The 20,828-nt window shown below is 44.5% G+C and overlaps 1 protein-coding gene across 3 annotated transcripts in view; it reads right to left on the reverse strand.

Moving 5' to 3' along the window:
* Positions 1 to 20,828, reverse strand: part of FBXL16 (F-box and leucine rich repeat protein 16) — a 47,620-nt gene that overhangs the window by 26,261 nt on the left and 531 nt on the right. The window contains exon 1 of one of the 3 annotated variants that reach the window (XM_072982485.2): positions 20,642 to 20,728. The exons of the other annotated variants lie outside the window; for them this stretch is intronic. The gene's annotated coding sequence lies outside the window, so the exon portion shown is untranslated. Of the gene's footprint in view, positions 1 to 20,641; positions 20,729 to 20,828 lie in introns of those variants that run through there. 3 annotated transcript variants of the gene reach the window in all.

Consider the following 20,828-nt stretch of genomic DNA (forward strand, 5'->3'; position numbering starts at 1 on the left):
CCACCTCATACACTGACTGATCAGGCATTCTGGATCAGCTCTTTGATCTCCCTGGAGTTTATGCCCAGTTGTCCCGACTCCCCCTTTAAAGGTACCAATTGTTAAAATTGAATGTGTTAGGGGAAAAAATATTTCCATGTGACTGCTCTCATGCTTTGGCGCTCTTTTCCTAAGTCCTCAGGAAATACAGTATAACATAATAATTTAGGAGGGGGTGTTAGGCAGCCCTGTTTTGTCCAGCTTTCAGATGCTGCTGAGTTTTTTTAAAAAAGAAACACAATTTACTCTATTTTAAATCTTGTTGTCCGTGTTTTTATCAGCTCTGTGAAGAATTTTTCCTATTCTAAATGGTTGTGCTTGCCATATATTTGAATGTTTTGTTTAATTCCTTTCCAAGCCCCTCTGCGTATTTTCTTTGGGCAGAAAAATGTCATCTCAAAGAGAACAAATAAACACACAGGTAAAAGAGAGTCAAGAGACCTTAGTCCTGTTCAAGTATTCCCCCCCCCAAAAAAAAGGATTAGATTTCATACATTTCCTTCCTCTTCCACTTGATCTTGCATGGTCTATATACACCCTACACAGTTCCCTAAGACTTTAGCATCTGGATATTTTGCCCTCTTACTCTCGGGAGAGAAGTGAACCGCAAGAAAGCCCATCTTGCTTTACATTAAACAAAGAGAATGCGGTGGGTGATCAGTAGAAAAGAGAGAATGAAGGAGACAGCCTTGTTTCCACGCAATGTCCATTATTTCTCCCCTCCCCCACCGATCTGCCGTATTCCTGGAACAGCTTTTGTCCCTCTCCGAGAGAGGCCAGCTATTGAAATAAGATAATGGATCTCCACTTGGGTCGTGAATCGAGACCTCCAGGGAAGGCAGTCCAGAATATAGTGCAGGTTAGCTGGAGCCACAGTGGGCCGGGAGGGGGAGGTGCTTTGGAAACGCGGCTATTACGGTATAAGTGAATACACAAACACAGCACCCCCGGGTGTGCAATAAATTCTGTGCACTTTGAGGGGGAAAGGTGGCACCAGCAAAGGAGGGCGTGTCCCGCGGGCAAGATAAGGATCGGAGACTGGCACGGTTTGATAGCAGTCATTCAGCTGATCAATCCATTGTTTGGTCTATGACAAATGATGGGCAAGCCAACTCAACTCAACAAAGGATAAAGGCTTTTCTTGGGCATTAGATTCAGGCTGTGCACCAGCTCCTGAGGTTCGCATGCATCCATTCCACAGCTTAGGAAAGGCCACTTTTAGAGTATCTCCCCTACAATGGCACTAAACACCATGACTCCGAAACATGTCTCGGTTCAAAGGTATTCTTAGTCCAGCACCTTGTTTCCCATTGCTCTGACTTCTGGGGGACAGGACACATGGTCAACAGCTGTCTTCCCATGCTTGTCTTTTCCAGCTTCTGCTGCTGCCCTTTAGTCTTGGAACTTCTCCACCAAATACTCGTGTGACGCCCCCCTCTCTTTCTCTCTCAATCAGTCTCCTTGTCTTCACGTATTTGTGCAAAGAGACAGACCATTCTCATAAATGGACTCCGTCTCCCCCTTTGAGCAGTCTCTACCACATTCACAGCGGGCGTAATGAAAGAGCAGATCTCTGTAGCCATCCGGTGGTACCACCGACAATAATCTTGTACTGCACACGAAATAGGCATTTCTGGACTGGTTGATGGATTAGATTCAGACGTCTCCTTTCTCCTGAAGATGGTACGTGAGGCAGCTCATCGCAGTAATTAAACAGAAGGGGAATGCAAATTAAAATGCCAAACAAGGGCAACGACTAAATGAAACGCCAAATTTAAAACAATTACAAACATAATTTGTATGCATTTCCCTAAGGAAAGTATAGTGCCCAAATGTTAAGGAGCTCAGCAGCTGGTCAGGGGCCCTAAAGCGTGCCTTTACCAATCTGTGGAAACTGGCAGAGAGGGAACCAACTCAGTCTTGCTTGGAGAGGAGTTGACTAGCCTAGAAGCTGTCAGATTGTCCTCCTCAACCATACTAAGGATATTGGGATAAACTGAATATTTGTCTGATGCAGCAAATCTCTTTTTATATTTTAATGTTATTTTTCTTTGAGATACGATGATCCCTGGGCACAGAAGTAAGTCAAAGTGTGCATCCTAATATGTATTTGTACCACAGCCATGGTTTGAAAGAGTAATATCCGTCCGCCCTGGCCAGCATGGGATTCTGGAAGTCAAAACACAAAACGTCTGGAAGCCTAGAGTTGAAATCCACCGGTTTAGAGTTTGAGACACATTTAGCTCTCATGGTTCTTTCCTAATGAATGCTGGGGTTTGTAGTTTGATTGTGTGTTCACAGTTCTTTGGTGTACTCTTGAGGGAAGTGCAGCAAAGGTCTCCAGCACAGAATTCAAACTACAAATCCTTAGGATGGAGCTGTAACATTTCAAGCAGCATCAAACTGAGGAAGTGCAGAAACACCTTTAGAGGCCTTCCAGATTAGCAGTTTTAGAGATGAGAAATATGCTCTGTTCTAATTTTGCTGTGTTGTGAGGATCTTGGTTTTCTTCTGCACACCAATTTTTTGCATTTTTGCATGAGGTTGTTATTTATTCAACCACCTTCCCACACGGGTTGCCCTTTGCTATACATCCTCATCGAGTAAAGTGTGTTTGTGCACATTTTTCAGTTACACATATTTCTAGCTTTTTACATTTAAAACACAGCTTCGCCCCCCCTCAACAAAGGAGCCGCTCCACAAACCTCGCAAATGTGTGTGTTGCCAAGGCGAGGTGTGCTTTGCCACACAAATGAGCCTCAAGAGATGTGAAACTGGTAATGTATTCAAGAAGCGAAGAAATACTAAAATCCTTTTCCACAGCTAAAGAGTTTGCACATTTTCTGCCATTTTTGAAAGAAAGAAAAAAAAGTCCATTCTACTTGTGCTCTAGTCTCTGCCCTCAGTCTATAAACGTACTTTTGGGAGAGGTAGCTGTGTTGGTCTGTGCAAAATCCAAAGATTTTGTTCTCTTTCCATATGTCTGATGAAGTGGACATGTCCACGAAAGCTCACATTAAAATATAACAGTCTTTAAAGTGACACATCTTTTTAAACATTTTGTCTTTTTTTGGGGGGGGGAATAAATGCAATCAGGAAAACAACTAGGTCTGGGAAAAAGTTATCATCACAATAGAGCTCATTAGGAAAATGTATGCAAATCTCTTTTAAATTAAGAGAATCTTATCCACTTGTCCAGATTTGGAGGGTTTTTAAAATTAACCTATACAATATCTTCCCCTCCAAAATCCAGATAGATTTCCCCGCATCAGGTAGATTGCTGGCAATGGATATTTTTGGCTGGAGGAACTGTCAGAGAGTTCAGAATGCCTGCTATTTTTCTCCCTGTTGTAACAGCGCAGCAGCAAGAAAACAAAGAAAAATCTCTGGAGAGACATGATAAGCAGTGTTGTATTTGAGAGGCTGGGGTGGGGGCCCTCTGGCTGAAGAGCCGCCTGTCTCCGGCAGGAAGAGGAACATCAAGCCGTGGCAATCATTTCTCTTTTCAGATATGAATGAAGATGTAATTTGAAGTGTCACACGCAAAGCGCGTGACGCCATTAGACTAATCAGCTGCACACAATAGGTGGCTTGATTGGTCTGTAAGTATCTGTCTGGGGTACACAGTCGAATTCTGTTGGGAGAACAAAGCAGATGCTCGTGACTCTCCAGTCCCAATATCAGCCCATGCGCAGACACCCATCGGTGAGGGTAGAAGTTTGCCCGCCTTGAGTGAGTGAATGCATGCCTGGATCTCCGAAAAATCCTGGAAGAAGAAGGGTGACATTCAAGTCCATGGAGGTCGGCGGTCCTGCTTCACAGAGCTGGTGAAGCATCTGCCGATTTGGGTCTGAATAATACAGGACCTGTTCAATGGGTTGAGCAGAGGTGTGATGATCCGTGTTTTGCTTTTTGGATAATTTGCGAGGTGACTTTTGGGAGTTGTAGTCCAAGAATGCAAATCTGGACATCTCTGCTGCTGAATGTGTTCCAATGGTAGGATTTAGCAGCTTGGAGAACTCCTGTAGCAAGTTCAGACCAAAATCCGAAGACAATTTAATCAGCTCCTTGAAACTGGAGTTGCCAGCCTCACAATGAGCGTTGTAGTTGGGTCAGTGATAGCAGAAGTTAGAAATATATGCAACTCCAGAATTTGTTGAACTACAGCTACCATTATCCCTTACCATTGGCTAGGGCTGATGGGAACCGCAGTCCAGTGAACTTCTAGGGCCAAACACCCCTCATTCTCATTTTAGCCCACGGTTACCTGTCAGGTGATCCCAAGCTGAACCTGAAGTTAACCCAGTAAGCTGTAACTAATGTTTGTGTAACTAGTTACATTTTGAGTTACATGTTAGAGTTTACAGTGACTGGAAAGTTGAAACGTTTTATACCGTTCTTTTATCAAATGCAAGCACTATTGTATTTTTATAGGGTTTTTTTTCAAGGTGCAACTAGATCAAATTTAGCCAATATTACTTTCCTGTGTTTTGTAGACATGATGGCAATGACAATGTAGGATATTAGCAACATGGAAGTAATGTGTAATGTAACTAGCTCCTTTTCTGATAACAACCTTTTGAGCCCCAAATAGAGTGCAAATTGCAATACACTGAAAGGACTGTAGATGCGGATCAAATAATGTTAATGTTCTGTCACACCTCATGGGGGGGGAAGGCACATATCTGATCACACCACACAGTGTCCCTTTGCTTGGAGCAATCTCCCTTAAAGTGGCCCATTTTCAGGGGAATTGCTCCAGAGGTAGAAGATAATGATGACCACGACGCCGACGCCGACGCCGACGCCGACGCCGACGCTGACAATAATAATAATAATAATAATAATAATAATAACAACAACAACAACAACAACAACAACAACAACCACAATCACAATAACAATCATCATCATCATCATCATCATCATCATCATCATCATAATAGAGATTATTCAGCCCAGGGCTTGGCATCACAATGTCTTTCTTATTTTGGAGCTGGCCAGGGGTTATTTGGAGTTAACACCCAACATATCTGAATGGGTGACAAAGACATTCTGGATCACAGACTATATAGTCTTCCTAATGGCACATAAGCAGTGCTGGCTTTTGAAGGGCACAGATCTGTGTTTTTCTACTTCAGCTTCCAGAATTCCGCACGCAGCACAGTTGTTCAAAAACACAAATCCATTCATTTTCCGATTGGCTCTGGATCAGGGCCAGCCAGCGCTCAATCTCTAAACCTGAAGTTCCCACCACAAAACCCAAGCCGTTGGAGGTTGATGGGAACTGCTGTGTTGCATGGGTCTGCCCGCTATTCATCAGTGCCCAGTGGGCTTATTTACACGGAAAGACCTGGCGTTCGCCCTCTCTGACATCTTCCCGGAAGTGTCCGTCATCTCCACAACGACTACCTTCTGCTTTCTCCCCTTTGCAAATTGCTGCAATTTAACAAAATAAATTCCATCTTTTAATTTGTATTTTCTCAATAACAACCTAGTAACAAACAGCCAGTATATTCTAACAAAGGAAAACAATTCTACTTCAAATGTTACATTGGAAACCAATACAAACATTTCCAAAGGCTACCTATGGATGGGTTTAAAATGTGGTGCTGGAGGAGAGCTTTCCAAATACTCTGGACTTCCAGAAAGATAAACAAGTGGGTCCTGCAGAAAAATCAAGCCTGAACTCTCTCTGAAGGCAAAAATTATGACACTGAGGCTGTCCTACTTTGGGCATGTCATCGGAAGGCATAATTCTCTGAAAAAGACAATAATGCTAGGAAACATTGAAGGCAACAAGAAAAGAGGAAGACCAAATACGAGATGGACTGGCTCTAAAGGAAGCCACAGGCTTGAGTCTACAAGAGATGAGCAGGGCAGTTGAGGACAGGATATTTAAGAGGCCATTCATAAGTTAGAGGTGACTTGGTGGCAGAAAACAACTACCGATTCTGCTTAGGTTTTAGCACGTGAATTATACTTTTTTTCCAACTTGGGGGGGGGGTGTCTCACCTTCCTGTTCTTGCTATAGGGAAACTGTACATTGCATGGCATGCTAGGCCACTGAGCAGCAGCCTGAGACTTGAAACATACCCTCCAACACTTTCTCTCTTTTCTAGTTCACATTCCTTATAAAGGATTCCACTTATTTTTGTCCCTCTTAGGGGACAACATCACAATGCCTTGTGTTTTTTTTTTAATGGAAGTTGCTCCCTGAAGTTGTCACTTTTGAGGATTCAGCTACTTCCCTGGACTCTCCAAAAGCAAAACCTCAAAGCACAGACCAAACATGTGGCTTCTAGTTTTAGCGCATGCCCCTGAACACCAAAAGCACCATGCTGTTCACAGCTGGCCCGCATGCTGAAGCTGCTAACTTTTGAACTGCTATTTTAGGAAAGCCACATTCCAGTATATCTGGTTTTTAATGCAGCAGATTGGGAGACAATGACCGAGTCCATGAGCAGAGCATGCAGTCGAATTGAGGAAACTGCAAACAGGGAGTCCTCCAAATGGACTATATATCCCACACTCCCCAGCAGTCATGGCCTGTGGTCAGCGCTTCAGACAGCTGCAGAGCAGAACTTTTACCCAGCTGGGACTTTTGTCATTGCAATAGTGTGGACGGCCCTTAGTCAGTGATGCTTAACAAAAAGTTTACAAGCCTTTTATCAATTTATGTATTTATTTATTCTTCAGGACCTAGCCTTCAGAAGTACCAGACAGGAGTAGGCCTCGGATGCATCATGGATAGAAGAACATGGGGACTGTCATAGCTTTCTAGCCCAAAACGTCTCCTCTCAGTACAGGGACCTTCATTTTAAATCTGAGTTTTTAAATTCTAAATTAAATTTTAAATCAGTTTTGGACAGACAGTTCCCCTTTCCTCATAGGATGCAGTAAGTTCTAAAGTGCCCAGCAGATGTGGGATGGTAACAGAGAAGTGTGCAGGTGCACAAAGGCAACGATGTAGGGCAGGGAATGGAATGGAGCCTCAAATAAGGGCATTTGTGGCTGGCCGGCACCCCGACTATGAACACACCACGTAGCAAACATGCTATGCTTTGAAAGTAAATCTTACCGAACACTGTGGGACTTGTTGCTAAGCAAACTTTCTTAGATCTGTGCTGTAAATCGACACCAGAATGCAGGTGTAATGTATCCCTGCAGGCACCGTAAATTTGCTTAGGTGAGAGAAGATAGCATTGGAAAACAAACACAAATTAGGCTTTTAAGGAAATGGTAAATGAGTGCAAGCAGTGCCATTTCAGGGATTTGTTTTAAAAGGAGGGGTTGTAACCGTACCAGAAACGGGATGGCTCGGATCGGCTCTGGCTTGTTTCCCTGCAGCATGATGTGTTGAAACTTGCCTGGAGGTCAATGGAAGGTGTGAACCCCCATGGGAACCCCATCAGCCACACACATTCCAGGCGATCTTGGCCAGACCTTCTCGAAGGAGGCACAGTGGGGAATTTGAACTCCAGACCTCGGGTTCCCTGCGTCAACCCACAGAGCCACACAGGTCTACACACACAGATAGCCCTGAATAAATTTCTCAGCCACAGTGTGCCTGCTCACGAATATTCTCTTACATTCTCCCCGCGTACCACAACAGTCCAGTTTTCACACACACACCCAATAGTCACACTGTACCTACTCTACACAATGATTGCAACTTAATAATACTCAAGCCCTCACATCATCCCACAGAATCTCAGGATTCATGGGGGAGAGGGTTGGAATTATCTGCTGCAGTTTAGGGCAAGGGTGACACTTAGAGCTTTCTAGCAGAAAATTCTCACCAAACTCCAAATCCCAGAATTCGATAGGATGGAGCCAAGAACATGGCATCTGTAACTGTCTAGTGTGGAAAGTGTCTCAGCCAATATCCTACAGTCATTGACTAGGTTATTTCTGCCCAGGACATTATCATTTATTTATTTAATTAACTAAATTTTTATCCTGCCCATTTAGTGGCCAGGCCACTTCTCTGGGCAGCTAACAAATCATAGCAACATAATATGAGCATATAAAAAGCAGTAATCATAATCTAATTGAATAAAATACAGTGCTTTTGGCCTCCCTCTTTCTGGCTCTATAAATTATGGGTAGGTGGGTGGAGATTCCTCCAGTCTTCCAATACCAGCTTCTTGTAGATTAGACAGTACAATTCGGGGATAAGAACATAAGAACATAATAAGATCCCTGCTGGATCAGGCCAAGGGCCCATCTAGTCCAGCTTCCTGGATCTCCCAGGGGCCCCAGCAGATGCCTCTGGGAGACAACGAGGGACCTGTCTCCTGATCCCCCTCCCCTGCATCTGGCATTTTGAGGTACCTTCCTTTTAAGCCTGGAGATGATACACCCCCATCATGGCTTGTAACCTGCAATGGGCTTTCCATCCAGAAATCTGTCCCATCCCCTTTGAAAGGCATCTAGGCCAGATGCCATCGCCAGATCCTGTGGCAAGGAGTTCCACAGACTCAAAGAGCAACGGACTAGCAATCACACGTCAGAGCATCAGGGCTATAGGGAATGATGATTGGTTACTCTCAAGGAGGCCTCCCACCCTCTATGCTTCTCAACGAACCACTGCTTTCAGAAATGCTTCCTCGCTGGAAAGAAACATATTCAGATCAGGGAGTTGTATAGTGTGACCCCAAGTTCCTCTTTTACCACAGACCATCCTCTGCTTAAAGTCCACCACATGACAGTCCTCTTTCTATGACAAGCAACATGCCTTGTTAATCTTCCTCTTTTCATATCTACAGTATTTCAAGAGGAAAAGGGAACGACGCAGGCTGGAACAGTGAGGTATGGAGAGAGCAACAGGGAGCATCTTCAGACGGAACAAAGTTTGCCTCTTCAGAGCACCGTTCGTTCGTTCGTTTAGTCGTTTAGTCGTGTCCGACTCTTCGTGACCCCATGGACCAGAGCACGCCAGGCCCTCCTATCTTCTACTGCCTCCTGGAGTTGTGTCAAATTCATGTTGGTTGCTTCGCGGACACTGTCCAGCCATCTCATCCTCGGTCGTCCCCTTCTCCTCTTGCCGTCACACTTTCCTAACATCAAGGTTGTTTCCAAGGACTCTTTTCTTCTCATGAGATGGCCAAAGTGCTGGAGCCTCAGCTTCAGGATCTGTCCTTCCAGTGAGCACCCCAAAATCCCTCCTGATAGAGACCCACGGATGAGTCCCCTCCCCTGCAGCATCTGTGGACTGGAATCAAGCACGGCTGGAGAAATGAAGCATTCAGAGGGAGTTTCTTCTATGGATTCTTGAGTTGCATAGGCTGTTCATGATGCTTTGTGGTTTCTTTGCATGCCTTGTTCAACGCAAGTGGAAAAGATTGCTCCCATATCTGGTTAGCTCAGGGAAACGCTTGGCCCATCAAGTGTTCATGGACTCCAACTCCCAAGATTCCTCACAGTTATTCATATTAACCAGAGTTGATGGGAGTTGCAGTTCAACAAGAAGGGATTAGCACTCCATCCGTCTCTGAGTCAAATGACAGAAAAAGTTGACAATTCTCCAATACATTTTTTAGAAAAGGGAATATTTTCATACTGTGTTGTTGTACATATACAATTCAGTGTTCCTGTCTTTTGTCTTAGAAGTACATTAAAATGCTGTCTATGGTAGAAGAGATTTCCTGTTTATATACACATGGATTCAGTTTATTTTCAAGAGCAAACTGGATACCCATCTGTCAGATATACTTTGATGGCCTTGTGGCCTCCTTCAAACTCCTTTATTATATGATTCTATAATTCTACGTATTGATTAAGCTGTTTGTTAACTTTGGAATGAATTCAGCTAGTTCTTTGCTGGTGAATTTATTATGGTTTTGAAATCTGTGACATTTTGAAGACGCTGCACGCTTTATTTAATTTGTTTTCTCTGCTGCTAGTTTTATATTTAGATTTTTCAAAGGAAAAAAAATCCATTTAGATCTTATGGTTTCATCTTTTATGCACCATTTCCCTGTCACTGTAAGCCACCCCACAGGACTCTTATTGGGCAGCTTATACACACTGTAATATGAATAAACCCATATGATGTTCTTTTCAGCTTCCATTTATTGTGAGGCAAGTTTAAAGTGTGTATTTGTGTAAGAAAACTAATTAAAAATGATGATGATGGTGATGATGATGATAATTTAGGGTGGCCACATTTTTTTAAAAGGACAGAATTAAAAGAGGTAGAACCTCTAAGAATTGTATAAAAGAGGGAATTTCAGAACAAATTATGGATAAACATCTGAAGAATAACCATCCTTTAAAGCAGTAGCACCCAACCTAGGCTCCCCAGATGTTCTTGGATTACCACTCCCAAAATTTCTGGCCAGCACAGCTAGTGGTGAAGGCTTCTGGGAGTTGTAGTCCAAGAACATCTGGGGACCCCAGGCCAGGAACCAGTTTTCTTAAGGTACTGTAGCTCTGCTTTCTTTTCCATGAGGTAACCCTGATACTTATATTAATAGGAGAGGCAGTGTGGTATAATGGGTAGTGAATTAGACTTGAATTTGGTAGACCCAAGTTCAAGTCCCCACTGAATCCTGACACTTAGTGGTTGACCCTGGGCCAGTTATTCTCTCTTAGCCTGACCTTACTCTCCTGTGGTTGTGAGTTAGAGAAAAGGCAGGAGATAAATGTAACAAATGCATAAATAAATCTGGTGGCTAAGCCTATCCCGGAAAAGGATCCTGCCCAATGCCCACATTGCCACAACCCCTGAAGCCTTGAGAAGTGGTGAGGCAAATGTGTCATCCTTCATACTGTTGGGCTACAACACCCATCAGCCCTCCCCACCATTGCAAGTTTTGCAGAATGCTGGGAGTTGAGTCCAACAATATCTGGAGTGCATAGGCCTTTTGAGGAAGGAAGGAAGGAAGGAAGGAAGGAAGGAAGGAAGGAAGGAAGGAAGGAAGGAAGGAAGGAAGGAAGGAAGAAGGTGAAGGAAGGAAGGAAGGAAGGAAGGAAGGAAGGAAGGAAGGAAGGAAGGAAGGAAGGAAGGAAGGAAGGAAGGAAGGAAGGAAGGAAGGAAGGAAGGAAGGAAGGAAGGAAGGAAGGAAGGAAGAAGGTGAAGGAAGGAAGGAAGAGTAGACTATGTCTAGATGGGCGGCATATAAATGCAATAAATAAATAAAAATAAATCAAGGAAGGAAGGAAGGAAGGAAGGAAGGAAGGAAGGAAGGAAGGAAGGAAGGAAGGAAGGAAGGAAGGAAGGAAGGAAGGAAGGAAGGAAGGAAGGAACTGATTTCAGAGTGAAACCTGTTTCAAGATCATTTGGAGAAAAACAAAAACTACAAGCAAACTCACTACAGCAGACCTGCTAGTGACTCTCAGCTTTGAGGTCACATGAGGATAAAAGTGATGTTTCCTGAATGCCAACCACAAAACCCCACAAGTCTCCTTTTGGTTTTGACCATTTAAACCAACAGGCTCCCTCCTCAAATAAAATCCAAGAAGGAAATCCTCACGTAGTAGATCAGTAATATTCACATCAAAACAATTTCACACACACACACACACACACACACACACACACAACTGTCATACACGCCAGGATCAAATTGATCCATGATCTATATGTGATCAGTCCATTTTCTTTCCAGAACGGAATTGCCATCCAGTTTGCAAATTAAATCATGCTAAATGCAAGACACAGAGGTGAGGGAAATTATGTGCTGTAGCAAACAGATACCCTTCACCACTTGAAGGAAGATCCACCCCTTATGCCACATTCATGGTATTGTCTAGTTTTTGATGGTATGGTTGCAGATCAAAACTTCAGGTGCCGTTCAAATACCACACCAATTTTAGCTAAGCAAGCTTGCCGCTGTCCATTACATAGCCAGGCTTTTTTCCCCCTGCATGATTTAAAGTACGTTGGTGCTTATTTCTTTAAATATGTACATCTTATGCACATGTGTTTTGAAATACCCTAACTCTTTTGTTTCTTTTGAAAAACAACAATACACGGAGAAAGCTGCGTTGGTGATAAGGCTAATTCCAAAATTCACATTCTGGTGATTCTTTCTTAGGCCAACCAAAAAGGCACAGAATTCTCTGTATTTATCTTTCAAGATAAAATACCTCTTTGTCAGGAACAGTGTTACAAAGTAAGGGGGCACTTGATGTCAAAGCAACACAATCTGCCTGCTGTTGTAAGGTGCCCATGCTAAGGTGGAACTCATCCGGTGTTAGCTCTCTCTCCTTCAATTGGCCCCTAGGTTTGGTGGGAACAAGAAACGCCATAAAAAAAGCTAAACTACCTCCATTTTGGGGACGTGGTGGCGCTGCGGGCTAAACCGCAGAAGCCTGTGCTGCAGGGTCAGAAGACCAACCAGTCGTAAGATCAAATCCACGCGACGGAGTGAGCGCCCGTCGCTTGTCCCAGCTCCCGCCAACCTAGCGGTTCGAAAGCATGCAAATGCAAGTGGATAAATAGGGACCACCTCGGTGGGAAGGTAACAGCGTTCCGTGTCTAAGTCGCACTGGCCATGTGACCACGGAAGATTGTCTTCGGAGAAACGCTGGCTCTATGGCTTGGAAACGGGGATGAGCACCGCCCCCTAGAGTCGAACACGACTGGACAAAAATTGGCAAGGGGAACCTTTTCACCTTTACCTCCATTTTGAAGGTACACATAAGCCCCTAAGAGCTCAAATGCATTCCTCTCCATTGTAAGGTTAACAGACCCCTCTGCGGGAAGAGATCAGAGAGCCTTAAACATTTTCTGCATTGGCAAGTCTGGGGATCATTTTAGATGTTGGCCAAAATCTTGTTGCTTACAGCAGTAAATGCCACTAAGCCACACTTAGAGTAGTCCTGTTGAATCAATAGGGATGTAGTGAATCAACACCTCCCTATTTTCCACTGATTCAAATGGGCCTACTCTAAGTGTGACTTACTATGCTAAAATAAGCTACAATGAGAGTAGACCCATTTGAATCAATGGAACTTATAGAGGAGTTGACTGACCAGATTTTGCTTGCTGAACCAGGGCTGAGTTCTGGGAGAGTAAAATCTCAGTTTAGGTGGCATGAATTCCATTTTCTAGAAGGACAATTTGAAGCAGGTTGGTGTTCCTTCACGTGGCAGACGGCTGGGGATCAAAAGGTTTCAGGTGGATGGCTCCTAAGGGTATTGCCTTTTCTGCTGTTTTTGCAATGTTACGGAAAAAAGAAACTCTCCTTTTTGTGGACTACAATGCACAGAATCCCCCAGCTAGCAGCCCTGAGGGTGCCGTTCTGCAAGCTGCAGTCTAAAAATGAACTTTTCGAAGCTCTGCTGTTATGAGCTCCCCCCCCCCCCCGGCTTGCTTTATTTTAAGCTGCACCCACCCAACCTTATACTGTACTCGTTTTCAACAATTTCGTTACCAGGTTTTTATACCAATTTGGCTTTCCTTCGCATTGGAAACCACCCAGACAACTGACATAATTAGTGAGTAGATAAATATCAGGCATTAAAATAAATTAGCAACAAAACCCAGAGAGATCAGCCCACGAGACGCTCCGAGGACTGGCGATGGGCCCCTTTGTAAGGCATGGGGGCCACTCAGACCTCGGCGATGCTGAACTCTTGTGCTGAACCCAGGCCAAAATCATTGCTGTTAAATGGTGTCTAGTGGACAAGAAATCATATGCCTCTGCATTGTTAAATCTGCTGCAAATTGGTTATATCCAAGCCCTTTTCTAAAAATATGCAATTCGACACATGATATCGGGCTTAACCCACGGCAGATTGTGAGTCTATCCAACCTAATATTGCAGAAAACAGCAGGGACTCCCCAGCATGTAAGGCAGAAACGTTTTCCACCCATTGCCACCTCATTCTTTTACCTAGAAGTGCCTAATATTAGCATGTGTTCTTTTATCAAACCCCTAGCAGCAGACTCGCTAAATATATTTGTCCGAAGATATTCACACAGTTCTACACTCTATGTGGACAGAATCCAGGCAAAAAGCAGCTCACCCAGAGACATGTTGGAGAAACGTGACCGCAAACTCTCAAACACAGTGGCCACATTTTGCAGGGGCCAGTTCTCCAACTGAAGACAAGTCTTCTTTTCATAGAATACCACTTTTGTTTGCTATTTGAAGAGCTACCGATTTCAAGACTGATTTAAAGGTAATGAACCATAAGGAGAGGGTCAGGGAGACTAAAGCTATTCATCCAGAGTCAATAACGCCAGCCTGCTAGAGGTCATTGACTCCAATTTGTATGCCGGGTATCCATTATGGATAGTCGAAATGTTAGAGCTATCCATGGTGCTAAACATATTGAGTTGATAGAATTCAGCACTTTTGTTAGCTCTGGAAATGTTCCAACTAAAATCAGCAGCGGAACCATCACTTCCCCAAAATCAGAGTCATGAGACTCCCAAGAAGAGTCCAAAAAAAAAATGCCAGCGGCTTGATCAATCCATATCAATGGATGAGGAACAGGACTTTTGTAAAGCTAATGTCTCTTAACTGCTTATTCAAGAAAAAACTCAGATACTTAGCTTTAATTACTGTTCTTGAGTCATAACCCCTACTGTTCTGAAACTCCTGAGGTTTTGACCCAATGAGCCCTGGCTCCATGATGCCACTGGTCAAGTTTATTTCTGGCTTGTTCGGGTCAAAGAATCAAGTAGCAAGTTAGGGGAAAGAGCTGCGCTTGAAGCCTTGTAGAAACACTGCTAGAGTAGTCACTCCTAGACTAAATCAGGAAACGATCTGACAAGTCCTGAGCAAGTTTTTTCCTTCTCTAACCAAGCCAGAGATTGAGTTGAGAAAGAAGTAGAAAGAAGCTTGGTAGAATGAAGTGGGCTTATATGCTCCAGTTTTAATTCAGAAAAAAATAGCAAATTGCTTGAACTTACATAAAGTTTGCGAAAGTCTACATTGCACAAGCATTATAGGGTCAAATCCCTACCAGCAGCACAGGGAGCTAGGGAGAGGCTCCTTCCCACTCTGTGGAAGATCTCTTGAAGAACTTAAAATATATGCATACCTTTAGGCCAGAAAAAAGTACATTTTCGCACTTAGATGTTGCAAATTGGCACATCTTGGCTTTCACAACATTTCATACCCCCAAATCCCAGACTTCAGTATCAGAGGCAGCCTGACTCTGGAGAACAGCACGGGGGGGGGGGATGCCTATGCACGCATGTATAGGCAAGGGACTTCCCCATAGGAAACGGGTTAGCCACTATGGGAAAGGATGCTGGATCAGACAGGCCGTTAGTTTAAAGCAAGCACCATTCTTCTTCCACTCCTAGCAAGGATTTTCTAGACAGCTGCTGCCGATTTTAAAAAAGGTAGATGTGGGTTAGATTGGCAAAAGATGAAGCAAACTGAAACGTAGCAAACATCTTCTTAGAGGGCACCGGGATCTTATTTCGTAATATCTACTTCCCATAGATAAACCAGATTGTTTCTCAGAACATCCCAGCTTTCCCACCCGTTGTCCCCCAGCAAATTGTATTTATGTGGATTAATTAATTCATTCATTAATTGCTCTTTTATCTCACCCATCTAGTGGCATCGCTCTGGGCAGCTACATATGTAAAATATCAGCATAAAAACATCAACCTCCCACCACACACGTTTTCTATGCTGGGTCAGAACCTCTCCTAGATTCCTGAATTCTAGATAGAAATGGGAAAGGCTGTCCTCCCCCCCCCCCGCACCACTGCTCCTAGAATCATCCCCATCGATGGCCGTACTGGAAGGGGGGGTTCTTGGAGTTGTAAGCCCCCCCCCCAAAGTAAAGATTTTCCAATCTCTCTCTTGGTCCACCATGTCTGCTTCCTCCTTGATCTTCTCAAATAGCGTTACTCAAGACTGGATGTCTCATCGCTGAATATATAAACCACCTCCGCTGAGAGCGTTTACAGTTGAGTTGGCGTTGAGTGGCAGAAGGGTAGGTGGCTGAGTGGCTCATTCAGACATTCATGACAGAATGTGGGGTCATGGCTACCATGGAAGATCAGCATCGGAGAGTCTTGGACCAAAGGCCCCAACGATTGACACCGGGCCAGCCTCTCTTTCTCTTGGCCTGTTCTAAACCCTCACCAGGGGGATGCTGAGAATAATGTCTGCAAGAGGGACACAAATCTAACAAACGAAGAAACAAATGAACAAACTGTTGCTTTGTGCTACCACCCTCATCAAGCGAAGACCGCAGGAGTGTGTGTGTGTGAAGTGACCTGAGAAAGACTGGCAGGAGTCCAACCGTTATTTTACCCTCGCGTCAGTAACACTGTATGAGCCACGGTAGCAAATCGTTGCTAATTAATGAGGTGCTGGTTGCACTCCTGGGCACGTGCCTGATCAGCTACACAGGGCCAGGAATGCCGTCAGAACCTCATTAATTAGAGGCGAAAAAGTCCAGCCTGGGGCATGGATCGGGCTGTGGAATGGAGTGCCGTTCCTTGAATATCATGTGATCACAGGGAAATAGCTTGTGCCGGACCATCCCACAAGTGGTCCAAAATGAAAGCGATATGCCTGAGTGATCCCATGCTGACTGATCCAAGATCACCGACTTTGCTCAGTGAGAACCAGAATCTTGACCTCCAAGATCCCATATCCTGATCACGAGCCCAAATTCACCTTTCCCGCAACACCTTCAGCACAAACACCCCTTGTGTCCTCTTGATATTTTAGGGCCACAATTCCTAGCCAGCACTGATGATGCTGGGGATGAAGGGACCTGTAGTGCAAAATATTGGGTGGGCACTGAGCTAGGGAAGACGGTGGGCTGTTTCTTGCACACTACTGCAGGAAGGGAGGAATCTGTGGCTTGCTGAATGGCACTGGACTAATTCTCACCAGGCTTAAACCAAAGAAGCAATAATCAATAGTCAGGTCTGATGGGAGCTAGAGTTCAGTCACATCTCAAGAGTTACGGGCTCCTGTTCCTGTCCTGCTGCTGGTGGGCCTAGAATGAAACCTAAGTTTGCAGAAGAGAAACAATGACAAACGGCTTCCCCGTTGCTAACCCTTCCTCAGTCATCTCAAAAAGCCATTGTTTCAAAATCTGATCCAGAGCACTGATCTCCCCTAAACCTTGCCGATTTAGACACTGTCCCTTCAATCCTGGAGTAGGACAGTAAATAAAGATAAAAGCCCAGGTACACCTCCTGACTCTGGTGGATTCTTTGGACCTTCTACAAAGCAAATGACAGCAGTTGACTAATAGACCATGGTGCAGTCCTCCGTCTGGAAGTATAAGCGCTCGATGCAACAGCCCCCATCACAACTTTATAAGAAGAGTCCAGACCTGCAAGCCGTCGCATAGATGTGTTACAACAATGAAGGTGCAGGTCTTTTGTAAAAGCAACAGCTCTGAATTGCCAATTCAAAACCAAGCCACTCTTGAATACTTTGCAATATAACAGGGATATCTTGCAACAGTATACTGCTCTCAGGAAAATCTTTTCCTCTCCCAGGTATTGTGAGAATTGGTCCAAGGGAATAGGGAAGGTGGAATGGGGTGGTAGATGATGTCTTTGCCCATTAGCCCCATATTCAAAAGTCCTGGGAGCTTCACGCTCTAATCTCTGCCACTGTTAACAGAGCAGGCTGAACAATGGAAGGCAAAGTCAATCGTTGGTAGAAGCATCTAATTCTGGCTTTGTCCCTTTCCTCAACCTCTTTCTATTTTCTGCTATTTCTTTATGGCACACAAGATCTCTCACAAGCTTTGAAATGGGAGAAAAAATCCTCTATGTTTTCTACAAAGGGGTTGTCTTTCTGAGTTCAGTCAGTATAGGATTTTGCTGCCCTGCCCTGACAGAAGCACGAGGAATAAAAGACTTTATGTATGCAAGTTTGTTGTGTGTTTTTTTTCAAACAGTGAAAAACTGAACCTTGCAAATGATCACATTCTTTCTTTCTCTCTCTCTCTCTCTGTCATACACACATTGCTGCAAGATTGGGAGTTATAGTTCCATAATATCTGAGAACCCAATTTTTGGGAAGATAGGTTACCAGAAGTCATACCTAAAGCATTGCATCAGGTTAATTTTGATTTCTCACTCTAAAAAAGAGAGGAAGAGTTTTGTGAAAAGAGAAGGCTCATATCTGCATAACTCCAGATGTAAGCAGAGTAAAAAAAAACCTTATGCAGTCTGATAAATCTGCAGCTGAGTTTATGCCTTGATTTGCCTTTTAATGGCAGGCGTGGAAATAGACATGAACAAGTTAAGACTTATCTTGATCCTATACAAAAAGACTCTTGTCGCACTGAAAAAAAAACCACAACTGTATCTGAACTTAGGGATATGAAATTACAAGGCAGAGGTGATGACATAGCCAGGGGGTGACACCAAATTTAGAATGGAAACTTTGAAGACTATAGCTACCCATCATGGCTTGATTGTCTGATTCTTGGTGGAAATGCAGCTAAACTAGCTTGATGGGACATTGCATTAGCCACTGCAGGGTCTTCTAATTCACTGGTTCTTAACCTTGGGTTACTCAGGAGTTTTGGACTGCAACTCCCAGAAGCCTTCACCACCAACTGTGCTGGCTGGGGTTTCTGGGAGTTGCAGTTCAAAAACATCCAAGTAACAAAGGTTAAGAACCACTGTTCTAATTCATCAAGTATCATTAGCTAGCACACAGCTCATCTGAAGAATTCCCTTATCCCATCCTTATTCCAGAGCTCAGGTGGAAAATACAACCGCAAGAGGATAGAACCTGTGGCAAACACAGAGTTGCCTTTTATAAACAATAGGTTGCCAACTGATAGAAGAAACTCCCATCTAAGCCCGATCTTCCTCCTTTTGCAGCTGGGCAAGGCTCATCCTAATGACAGAGATATTGCTTTGCCTCCCAGAGTCTGTAAATCCAGTTTTTTGGAAATAGCATAAGAGGAGCAGTTGGCAAAAAGTTGACAACTCTATTTGTTGAGGCTGCCACAAATATCTGACTTGCACCCACAGTCACAGAATTAGAGAGTGGTATATGGAGGCACCCAACGTAGTGTAGTGAATAGAGTGATGAACTAGGATACTGGAGATTTAAATCCCCATCTGGCCACAGAAATTCACTGGGGATGCGTAACTGGTAACGCCATTCCTTAAATATCTCACTTACCTAGAAAGCCCTATTTGAGTCGCTATAAGTCAGTTCTGACTAGATGGCACATAACTAACTAAATAATATGAAGGGCACAGCATGAGAGTTCCTGGCAAGGTTGAACCTTCACCCCCCAAACCAACCAACCAACCAACCAACCAACCAAGCAAGCTAGATTTGATGATAAACAGAGGCCCCCTTAATTCCAGAATGCAATGGACCTCATCTTCTCAAGAAACATTAGACAAGCTTGAGTGAAGGCATCTTCAGAATAGCATTCTCCCCCCCCCCCCACTAGGGAAAAAAAAACATACATTTACAAATAGGACCAAAAAGCATCCTACTGAAATCCGATGCCTGCATAGCTTTGTAGTTGCTGATCTGAACTATCCCAGTTTCATAGGAGGGTCATCACCTTGATAAGGTTCCCAACATTTTAAGCCCATCCTGCTTCTGTGCTTTTGACAGACCTCTGCAAGAATATACAAGGTGATGCTTTGCTGGGCCTTTTAATTCCATGCCAGGGGGAAAAAACACAGCCTGCTACAACTACTGGTTGGGGAGGGAAGCACAGGAGTGGGGCCAAGAAAAAGGTGGCAGCCTTAAGTCAGGACAACAATCTGTAGCAACCCAGTCCTCAGCATGGAAGCAGGTCCCACCAAGTTGTGCAGGACTTCAAACAGAAATTTACCTACATAGAGATCATCGGTCAAAATTGTTTAACACACATAGAGATGCATGATCCAGGTCGGAGGGAGGAAGGGAAGCCTCAGAGGGCTCTTTCTTATTTTATCAGAACAAGAAGCAAAATCCAAAATAGTTTAGGGTGGGCCCGCCTTTCGACTGGTCCAGCTTATTTGCAAACTCAGGATCCCAGTGGGTTCAATCGGCTGTTGCATTTCACACCGCAAGACCCATTCGGCCGATCCAAGTGGGTACGAGAAAGCAGGGCCCTCAAGACAACCCTCCAAACCATGAATCCCAGCAGAACGGGCCCTCCCTCCAGTGGGACAACAACACATCCCACCCGACGCCTAGTCTCTGACGAGATGGCTTCGTCAGGTCGGCCACTAAAATTTCCATTCAATGCAGCAAACCAAAACAAGGACAGAAAAGAGAAAAGGGGGGGAGACATCTCTCCTCTCTACACCACCATCACCACCACCACCAAAAAAATCAATCCATCAATAAAATACTCCTGGCCTGCCAACCAGTCCTGTGGTGTAAAGGATGGAGGAAGACACAGAGACCCAGCCCTGCGAAGCCAAGCGAGGCAGGTCTGTCCTTATGTAACACCAGCTCCAAGATGCTCTGATCTTTATTGAGCAAGGGATGTAATTACAGACCATCGCCTCTCTCCCAGATGCGAGAAAAGCCTCCGGGTGCGTCCCACAGACACCAATACCCGATAGGAAGGTTGCATGGGGTGGGGTGGGGGAATGGGATGGAGGGGGGAAGGTGATGGGGGTCCTGAAGCTTTGTGCTGGAGAGGGGGGGGAATCAACGGGAGGCAGCGTGCTTACCTCCAGCGGCGCCGTCCGAAGCTCATGCCGGGCGCGCACACAGCCAGCCCCGAAGCATCAGAAGATGGACGGACGCCAGAGGTGGGGAAAATAGCCCGTAGAGGATGGGTAAACAAACAGGGAAAGAAGGAAAAAGCCACACACGACACAGAGGGGGGAGAGAGATCTCTTCCCACCAGTTTCCTAT

Source organism: Pogona vitticeps, chromosome 13 (genome assembly GCF_051106095.1).
Source record: "Pogona vitticeps strain Pit_001003342236 chromosome 13, PviZW2.1, whole genome shotgun sequence".
Lineage (NCBI taxonomy): Eukaryota > Metazoa > Chordata > Lepidosauria > Squamata > Agamidae > Pogona > Pogona vitticeps.